The 11,010-nt window shown below is 35.7% G+C and overlaps 3 non-coding genes across 3 annotated transcripts; 1 reads left to right on the top strand and 2 right to left on the bottom strand.

Moving 5' to 3' along the window:
* Positions 1-2,822: 2,822 nt before the first annotated feature.
* Positions 2,823-2,895, bottom strand: TRNAF-GAA (transfer RNA phenylalanine (anticodon GAA)). Its single transcript has one exon. It is a non-coding gene; the product is annotated as a tRNA-Phe (tRNA).
* A 1,804-nt stretch (positions 2,896-4,699) lies between these two features.
* TRNAT-UGU (transfer RNA threonine (anticodon UGU)) lies at positions 4,700-4,772 on the top strand. The gene has a single exon. It is a non-coding gene; the product is annotated as a tRNA-Thr (tRNA).
* Positions 4,773-5,960: 1,188 nt separating this feature from the next.
* TRNAS-GGA (transfer RNA serine (anticodon GGA)) lies at positions 5,961-6,047 on the bottom strand. The gene has a single exon. It is a non-coding gene; the product is annotated as a tRNA-Ser (tRNA).
* Between the last annotated feature and the right edge of the window lie 4,963 nt (positions 6,048-11,010).

Genomic DNA, 11,010 nt, shown 5'->3' with positions numbered 1-11,010 from the left:
TACATTATCTAAATTGATCCACTTTAAATAGAAAAAAAAGAAAGTAAAGAGGAAATAAGAAATACAGAATATTCTCTCTCATAGTTCTGAAATAGAGTTCTTTTTTTTATTTATTTTTCTTTTTATAGTATTACTTCTCATTATACTGCATAGATTAGTCCTTCTATTGTAATTAGGTTCTAATTTAGTAGTATTCTAATTTTTATTTAATAGTCTATTATTATAATATTATTAAATAAAGGATAGAGCAATTCCTTTTTCTAGAGATTCTAGAGAAAGCGAGACAAAGTGAAGCGATAGAGTTTTCTTTATATAAGAATTAGATCTACACCATATCTAAATAGAATGGAAATCAAAAAGAAGGGAGTCGGGATTCCATTGGATGCAATGCATCTTTAAAGAAGATGCAGCACAGAGCAAACAAAGGCTAAACTAAGCGCTTTTGTTTGAACAAAACGGATTCTTGTTTCACCAAGGAAAAGAGATAAGTTCTGGATAAATTGACAATGCTGAATCGAATTGACTAATTTAAGTTCCGCCTATTCCACATTAATGGGAGTACATTATGTTTCTGCTTCACGAATATGATATTTTTTGGACATTTCTAATAATAGCAAGCCTTATTCCTATTTTGGCATTTTGGATTTCAGGGCTTTTAGCCCCGGTTAGTGAAGGACCTGAGAAGCTTTCTAGTTATGAATCGGGTATAGAACCCATGGGGGGAGCTTGGCTACAATTCCGAATACGCTATTACATGTTTGCGCTAGTTTTTGTTGTTTTTGATGTCGAAACCGTCTTTCTCTACCCTTGGGCAATGAGTTTCGACGTATTGGGTGTATCCGTTTTTATTGAAGCTTTTATTTTCGTGCTTATCCTAGTTGTCGGTTTAGTTTATGCATGGCGAAAAGGAGCCTTGGAATGGTCTTAACTGAATATTTGGACAAAAAAAAAAAAGAAGGAAAAGATTCCATTGAGACAGTTATGAATTTGATTGAGTTTCCCTTACTTGACCAAACAAGTTCCAATTCTGTTATTTCAACTACACCAAATGATCTTTCAAATTGGTCAAGACTCTCCAGTTTATGGCCCCTTCTATACGGTACCAGTTGTTGTTTCATTGAATTTGCTTCATTAATAGGCTCACGATTCGACTTTGATCGTTATGGATTGGTACCAAGATCAAGTCCTAGGCAAGCGGACCTAATTTTAACAGCCGGGACGGTAACAATGAAAATGGCTCCCTCCTTAGTGAGGTTATACGAGCAAATGCCTGAACCAAAATACGTCATTGCTATGGGAGCCTGTACTATTACAGGGGGAATGTTCAGTACGGATTCCTATAGTACTGTTCGGGGAGTTGATAAGTTAATTCCTGTGGATGTCTACTTGCCGGGCTGCCCACCTAAACCGGAGGCAGTTATAGATGCCCTAACAAAACTTCGTAAGAAGATATCGCGAGAAATAGTTGAGGATCAAACTCTATCTCAAAATAAAAATAGATTTTTTACTACCAGTCACAAGCTTTATGTTAGGCGCAGTACTCATACTGGAACTTATGAACAAGAATTGCTCTATCAATCACCATCTACTTTAGATATATCTTCTGAAACTTTTTTCAAATCCAAAAGTCCAGTACCTTCCTACAAATTAGTGAATTAGGAGGGATGGGGCTTTTTGTGTAGAAAAATGAAAAGCCGAGCAATCTTTCTTGCATCCGAAATGTGAAATATTTATACAAAGAGGGAGAGATGAAGACAATGCAGCAGGGTTGGTTATCTAATTGGCTAGTCAAACATGAGGTAGTTCATAGATCTTTGGGCTTTGATCACCGAGGAATAGAGACTTTACAAATAAAAGCAGGGGATTGGGATTCCATTGCTGTCATTTTATATGTATATGGTTACAATTATTTACGCTCCCAATGTGCTTATGATGTAGCACCCGGTGGATCTTTAGCTAGCGTGTATCATCTTACGAGAATACAGTATGGCATAGATAATCCAGAAGAAGTCTGTATAAAAGTCTTTGCCCAAAAGGATAATCCTAGAATTCCGTCTGTCTTCTGGATTTGGAGAAGTGCCGATTTTCAAGAACGCGAATCTTATGATATGGTGGGAATCTCTTATGATAATCATCCGCGCCTTAAACGTATCCTAATGCCTGAAAGTTGGATAGGGTGGCCCTTACGTAAGGACTATATAACCCCCAATTTTTATGAAATACAAGATGCTCATTGAATGATAAAAAATTCATGCTCACTTATACAACACAATTCCAGATTTTATTCCAGTAAAGGGATATTTTTACGTTCTGTTCCTAGATGAAACGGAATACCTATTTCTAATTAAATCCTATTATACAAAAGCAGTCCAGATAGACTGAGCAAAAAAAAGGTTTCATTTAGATTCCCTATTTTGAAAATCACATATTAATTTCCTTCATAATGAACAGAAAGATAGGATGACTCAAAGAAGTTCTCTACCACGAACTTTGTATCGCGCACATGACTTAGCACAACTAGGAAAGTAAGATTAAGATAAGCAAGACTAAAAAAAGATTCGTCGGAATAACAGAATATAAAATTAAGAAATGCAAAAAAAAAATAAAGGGGGAGCCTAATCTAACCTCCTTCTGTACCATAAAGAAAAGATATATTTTTTTCTTTCTACTTCTATAAAAAGAAGTGCTTCTTTATTCTTTATTATAGACTTATCCACTTAGATGAATAAATCATACTCTATTTATATTATTAATGAATATGTATCCCAACCCATCTCGAGGTATTTGTATCAATACCTATTCGGTAGATCTTTTTTTTTCTCTGCCAGGAACCAGATTTGAACTGGTGACACGAGGATTTTCAGTCCTCTGCTCTACCAACTGAGCTATCCTGACCTTTTCTTGTGCATCATCCTAGTAGAGTATTTGTATCTATGTCAATTAAAGGGACTAAAAAATAAATTAAATAAAGGATTTCAAATTCGAAATTGTAAAATGGGGGGGGGGGGGTAGTCCTATGCATTGTACATGGCTTACTTAATAATACTGAAAAATAGAGCGAATAACCGGGATTCTTTCCCGATACTCTAATAAAAAACAAATATATTCTAGGATAAGATCCATTGAGTTCTCTTCGCACTCCTTTGTGAAAGAGTAGAATGAGAAAGCTAATGAATCTTAAACCCTGTGATAAAAAGAAAAAAGAGGATAAATACTATAAGTTAGGGAATAAAGGAGGGTTTGGGGATAGAGGGACTTGAACCCTCACAACTTATAAAGTCGACGGATTTTCCTTTTACTAGAAATTTCATTGTTGTCAGTATTGACATGTAGAATGGGACTCTCTCTTTGTCCTCGTCCGATTAATCCACTTTTTTAAAGACCTCAAAACTTTGAATTGAAGGATTTGATTACAAAATATTCAATTGGAATGGATTCACAATAAAATAATTCAAAAAAAAATTCTGAATTTTTGATTTCATAATCATTTCTGTTTAAAATTGCATTCTAAAAAAGAATAAAGAACCTATATTATAATATGGGTTCCATGATTAATCGTTTGCTATGCCAGTATCTATACGTGTTTATTAGATGTATAAAGCCCTTCTTTCTCAAATTTAGAAGGAATTCCACTAACAACACAACGTAATTACCCGATTCGTTAGAACAGCTTCCATCGAGTCTCTGCACCTATCCTTTTCCTTTGTATTCTAGTTCGAGAACCTCCTTGTTTTCTCAAAACACGGATTTGGCTCAGGATTGCCCTTTTTTAATTCCAGGGTTTCTCTGAATTTGGAAGTTACCACTTAGCAGGTTTCCATACCAAGGCTCAATACAATCAAGTCCGTAGCGTCTACCGATTTCGCCATATCCCCATTTTCCTCTTCTTTGAGACAAAGATTCCTTGTGTAATTTCATCCATCTCTTAGTTTTTTTTTTGAATCATTGAATTCATCACTCGGCGTAGTCTAGCAGTTCGACTCTATTTGAGAGACACCGCTTGCTTATTGCAATTCAGAATTGAATTGATTGTATCGTTGATGTATTTGCAATTCAATCCGAATCAATATATCCAAAAGTTTTTCTCTCCCCGACCCCCTTTATGACTTTTTTAGAGTATTTAAAATCATACTATAACGCTTGATATTAATTCTTTTTTTTCTAATCAGAATTAGCAATTTTATTTGCTATGACTCTATGTTCTCCTTAGTTAAATAGGAATTCTCAAATTATTTACAAATAAAAAAATATCTCAAAATAAAGTCGATAATGATCGAATGAAAATGCCAATAAATTTGTATTTTCTCTTTATTATATCTTTCATATATATATTATTCTTTTCTATGTATTAGATTATTCGTCCGAGCCATATCAAATTGAAAATATCTGAAATCCAATTCCATTATAGAAATTGGAATCAAATCCATTCTATATAGAAAAATGCATTTGCTAATTAGAGAAATAAAAAAAAGTTCAATAAATTCTATAATTTTATTTAAAGATATCTTCTACTTAAGCATATCAAGCTAACTTTATCTGTAAGAAGTTTTAGTATTTTTTTTTATAAGTATTATTAAGTATAAGTCGAACTTTAAATTTCGAACTAGTTAATAGCTAAGATTAATAAATAAGATCTGAGATTTTACGGATTTCCTATACTATACCTATTTCTATTTGTTACACTATTTCTGCTATGTAAGCCCACTTAGCTCAGAGGTTAGAGCATCGCATTTGTAATGCGAGAGTCATCGGTTCAAATCCGATAGTCGGCTTTTTTCTTTATCGAGATTCTACGAACAAGAATCTTTTTTTTTTTTTACGAATTAAATGGGAAATCCAGGATCTTTTATGTTTTCTATCTTACAATTTTGCTAGATACAAAACAATAAAATAAATAATATATATAAAAAAAAATACAGATTTTGATGAAATTCCATTTTTTGTGGTACTTTAGTTGATGTTACTCTAGTTGATGTTACTCTATTTATCCTGTAGTTTAATTCAGTTTTAATTTCGATGTATTCTGTAATGTAAATACAATGAAATTAATTGTGTAAAATGAAATTTCAATAAAATAAAAAAGGAGTCTTCATGTCCCGTTATCGAGGACCTCGTTTAAAAAAAATACGCCGTTTGGGAGCTTTACCAGGACTCACTAGAAAAACACCTAAATCCGGAAGTAATCTGAAAAAGAAATTCCATTCTGGGAAAAAGGAGCAATATCGTATTCGTCTTCAAGAAAAACAGAAATTACGTTTTCATTATGGTCTGACAGAACGACAATTACTTAGATATGTACATATCGCTGGAAAAGCAAAAAGGTCAACAGGCCAGGTTTTATTACAATTACTTGAAATGCGTTTGGATAATATCCTTTTTCGATTGGGTATGGCCTCAACCATTCCTGGGGCTCGTCAATTAGTAAACCATAGACATATTTTAGTTAATGGTCGTATAGTCAATATACCAAGTTTTCGTTGCAAACCCCGAGATATTATTACTACGAAAGATAACCAAAGATCAAAAGGTCTGGTTCAAACTTTGATGGCTTCATCCGACCCAGGGAAATTGCCAAAGCATTTGACGATTGACACATTAGAATATAAAGGACTAGTAAATAAAATCCTAGATAGGAAGTGGGTCGGTCTCAAAATAAATGAGTTGTTAGTTGTAGAATATTACTCTCGTCAGACTTGAGCTTAACGAAAAAGGAAAGGTTCATAGAATTTTCTTCCCCTTACCGTTTCCCCGAACTAAATCGACCTAAGACCACTAATTTGTATTTTCCCACTCAACTAGCAAAAATGGATTAAGCCTAGGATCTTTTTTCCTCCATGTGTATTTTACATCCCACAGTAATTTGCTATAGAGAATTTCTATTAAATAAGATATTATTGCTAGAATAAATTGTTATTTGATTTGATACATTGTGATCCTTAAGGTTGATGAATTAAGAAAAATGGAAAGAGAGGGATTCGAACCCTCGGTAAACAAAAGTCTACATAGCAGTTCCAATGCTACGCCTTCAACCGCTCGGCCATCTCTCCTACATAATCTTATTATGGAAAATAAACTGAGTGAATAGCGAGTTTTCTTATTCCTGCAGGACAGGTATAACCGCAACTGCTCGGGGGTTCCATAGTTCTATTGGAAAAATCCCTTTTTTAGTATTTTTTTACTAGGAATTGCGCTCCTTATAAAAGTTTGGGTTTTCCTGCAACCAAAGAAAAAGAGAATGGAAGAATTCTTCTTATGGCATAATAAAATAAAGAAACCTTATAATTCTGTTTGTATAAGGTATGATACACCATATTATCGAAATCAAAATAGGGTATGTATGAGACAATTAATGACTTTGAAAACACGAAATAGCTGATGAGAGAAGTTATTGTTGAGAAATAGGAAAGTGGAATGAAATCTAGTCTTAGTCAAATATTTCATATCTCTTCTTGTCCAAGCAGAAGGAAAAGGATACAATTACAATTTGAGCTGAGCGGAAGATTCGTATCTCTTTTATCCATTTAAAGTATATGGATTTAGAGCATATAGATCGATCTATTTCTAAGAATCAAATGTGTTTGTTTGTTTTTATGTTATTTTGTGAAGGAATGAAAACAATTCTATATGGAATGGGTTGGGAATTATGCCTAGATCCCGCGCAAATGGAAATTTCATTGATAAGACCTCCTCAATTGTAGCCAATATTTTATTGCGAATAATTCCGACAACCTCAGGAGAAAAAAAGGCATTTACTTATTATAGAGATGGTGCGATTTGACTCTTTTTTTTTTTTTTGTTTTTTTTAGCCCTACCTATACCTCAGTCTTCCGAGAAAGAGAGGGGTTTCGCATAGAGAGAACAGTATTAGTAAAGCAAACCCACGCTTCGGGAAGGTGAGGTGAACTAACAATTCCTTCTGTCGTGTATCCTCGATTGATGCGGCCTCAGATGCTTCAATTATGGATTTTAGTATTGAGCGAAAGGTTACACCTACAGGATAGGTTATGGATTAGAGGCCAGGCCCATTCTACTCTATTAGTACCAGTAGGCAGCATAGGGGATAAAAGCACTACACCTAGAAATAGGAAAGGAATCAACAAGAGAAAAACTTTGTTAGAAATTAGCCCTTTCCTGATCGGTATCGGGGCTGGGAAGAATGGTTGGGATAACAAACAACCATCAGGTTTGTACTTTGGATACCCCTATAACCATCAAAGATCGTTGAAGTGGCTAATTCTTCTAAGTAGGGGGCGTTGAGAACAAAGAAATTCTTGGAGCTATCGTTTTCTTCTAGCATTAATAGAATTCATTGGTGTTAAGAAAAACTTCTTGCGGGAAGGTTGGCTAGAGATTTCTTGGAAAAATACCAGCCCCTTTCAATTCATAATGAGATGGGACTAATTCTATTTTTATTCTATAGATTATTTCGCTTAGTACTATGTACAGAAGGGAGGAGCCGTATGAGATGAAAACCTCATGTACGGTTTTGCAACGGAGATTTTTTGAATAGAATGAACGACCGTAACGGATGTTGGCTCAATCCGAAGGAAATTATGCGGAAGCTTTGCAAAATTATTATGAAGCTACGCGACTAGAAATCGATCCCTATGATCGAAGTTATATACTCTATAACATAGGCCTTATACACACAAGCAATGGAGAGCATACAAAGGCTTTGGAATATTATTTTCGGGCACTAGAACGAAACCCCTTCTTACCGCAAGCTTTTAATAATATGGCCGTGATCTGTCATTACGTGCGACTATCTCCACTATAGAAAGAAAAAAGAGAGGATCAAATTTTCTAGTAAATACTACAAAAAAAGGCTTTCTACATAGGGATCGTAAAAACAATGATTTTTCCCTATCAGCTGTAGGAAAGAAGGACACTTCACGCGAATCAAAAAAGGAAGAAAGTATCGCCTATACTACTACTCTATGGATAAAGTTCTCCAATTGATAGAGAAAGCACCGTAAAGATCAATTAGTGAGCAACTGGGTCGATACAACTCCAAAAAAACGGCGGACTTATCCCATGATATGGGGCAAAATTTAGGAATCTGCTTATGTAATAGAGCCGATCCACTAAAGGATTAAGCAGCGGTGTAGTATCAGATCCCAAAGATAGTAAGTTCTTTTTCTTTCTTATGGAAAAAAGTCTTTTTCAAGGATTCTATAGAGATTTCATATATGAAACCGGGATAGTTACCTTTCAGAAAATTAGAACGAAGTCTCTAGATCTATCTATGCTTCATCTTTCTGAAGGTGGGAAAAAAGATCAAACTGATTATTGATAAAAATTAGGGTTTGAAACTTAGGTAATTAACTTCTTCTCCTTAACCCAAAAACAAATGGGATCTATTTTTGAGAAATCAAATTCAGTTTAAGATAGGGGAAATTAAGATAGCAATTTATGAGCCGTATGAGGTAGGAAACTCTCAAGTACGGTTCTAAGGGAAGGAACCTCCTATTCCGACCGAGGAGAACAGGCCATTCTACAGGGTGATTCGGAAATTGCGGAAGCTTGGTTTGATCAAGCTGCTGAGTATTGGAAACAAGCTATAGCGCTTACTCCGGGAAATTATATTGAAGCACAGAACTGGTTGAAGATTACGAAGCGCTTTGAATTTGAATAAGAAAGACCACGCTCCTTCTTTTTCATAAAATGGGTGGTTTGGTTGTTGATCCATTAATCAAATAAATTAGGTCGTAAGATCCTCGAATCCAGAATTTCATTATATCCCTTTCTTCTACCTTCTATTTTATCTGATATTTCATAAGGATAAACCATAGGGATAGGGTCTATAATAGAAGTAATAAAGTGAATAAAAAGAAAAAATAGGGGCAATCTAAATATCGCTAGTATATCAGGACTGTATTATTAATAACTCTAATGAGTTATCTTGGAATTTAGAATAAAATAAAAAACCCTATATTATGCTCAAGGAAAGTAGATGTATATAGGAGCTTACACCCTAAAAAAAAAATACACTAGTTTCTAAAATTGCAAAAATATTTTTTTTTCTTACGTCGGGAAATATTTGTTTTTCAAGATAAACAACGTCCCTTAGGCACCCAATCTTTATGTCATAATAGATCCGAACACTTGCCTCGGATTGACTTCAATATATAATTGCTCCAGTGAATAACTAAAAAAATAGAAGGACGGTAGATAGTAAAGATAAAGAACTAATCATAATATCTATCTTTCAAAATCTATCTTTCAAAAATTCACTAAAAAGACAGCTGGCGGGTCTCTTTGTATATCTTGTCCGGAAAGAGGAGGACTTAATGATTATTCGTTCGCCGGAACCAGAAGTAAAAATTGTTGTGGATAGGGATCCTGTAAAAACATCTTTTGAGGAATGGTCCAGACCCGGCCATTTCTCAAGAACACTAGCTAAGGGCCCCGATACTACCACTTGGATCTGGAACCTACATGCTGATGCTCACGATTTCGACAGTCATACCGGTGATTTGGAGGAGATCTCTCGAAAAGTCTTTAGTGCTCATTTCGGGCAACTCTCCATTATCTTTCTTTGGTTGAGTGGTATGTACTTTCATGGTGCCCGTTTTTCCAATTATGAAGCATGGCTAAGTGATCCTACTCACATTGGACCCAGTGCTCAGGTAGTTTGGCCTATAGTAGGGCAAGAAATATTAAATGGTGATGTAGGTGGGGGCTTCCGAGGAATCCAAATAACCTCTGGGTTTTTTCAGCTTTGGCGAGCATCTGGAATAACTAGTGAATTACAACTCTATTGTACTGCAATTGGTGCATTGATTTTTGCAGCGTTAATGCTTTTTGCTGGTTGGTTCCATTATCACAAAGCCGCTCCCAAATTGGCCTGGTTCCAAGATGTAGAATCCATGTTGAATCACCACTTAGCGGGATTATTAGGACTTGGGTCTCTTTCTTGGGCGGGACACCAAATCCATGTATCTTTACCAATTAACCAATTTCTTGACGCCGGGGTTGATCCTAAAGAGATACCACTTCCTCATGAATTTATCCTGAATCGGGACCTTTTGGCTCAACTTTATCCTAGTTTTGCCGAAGGAGCAACCCCTTTTTTCACCTTAAATTGGTCCAAATATGCAGAATTTCTGACTTTTCGCGGAGGACTAGATCCAGTAACCGGTGGTCTATGGCTGACTGATATTGCGCACCATCATTTAGCTATTGCTATTCTTTTCCTAATTGCAGGTCATATGTATAGGACCAACTGGGGTATTGGCCATGGACTTAAAGATATTTTGGAGGCTCACAAGGGCCCATTTACAGGACAAGGCCATAAGGGTCTTTATGAAATCTTAACAACGTCATGGCATGCTCAATTAGCTCTTAACTTAGCTATGCTAGGCTCTACAACCATTGTTGTAGCTCATCATATGTACTCTATGCCCCCCTATCCATACCTAGCTACTGACTATGGTACACAACTTTCCTTGTTCACACACCACATGTGGATTGGCGGATTTCTAATAGTCGGTGCTGCTGCACATGCAGCAATTTTTATGGTAAGAGACTATGATCCAACTACTCGATACAACGATCTATTAGATCGCGTCCTTAGACACCGAGATGCAATCATATCCCACCTTAACTGGGTATGTATATTTCTAGGTTTTCACAGTTTTGGCTTATACATTCATAATGATACCATGAGTGCTTTAGGCCGTCCGCAAGATATGTTTTCGGATACCGCCATACAATTACAACCTATCTTTGCTCAATGGGTACAAAATATCCATGCTACTGCGCCTGGCGTAACAGCTCCTGGTGCAACAACAAGTACCAGCTTAACGTGGGGAGGTGGCGAGTTAGTAGCCGTAGGCGGTAAAGTGGCTTTGTTACCTATTCCATTAGGAACCGCAGATTTTTTAGTCCATCACATTCATGCATTTACCATCCATGTGACTGTATTAATACTTTTGAAAGGTGTTTTATTTGCTCGCAGTTCCCGTTTGATACCCGATAAAGCAAATCTAGGTTTTCGCTTTCCTTGCG

Source organism: Lolium perenne, unplaced genomic scaffold, assembly GCF_019359855.2.
Source record: "Lolium perenne isolate Kyuss_39 unplaced genomic scaffold, Kyuss_2.0 unplaced48, whole genome shotgun sequence".
In the NCBI taxonomy this organism is placed as follows: domain Eukaryota; kingdom Viridiplantae; phylum Streptophyta; class Magnoliopsida; order Poales; family Poaceae; genus Lolium; species Lolium perenne.
This window is presented reverse-complemented; position numbering and strand designations above follow the sequence as displayed.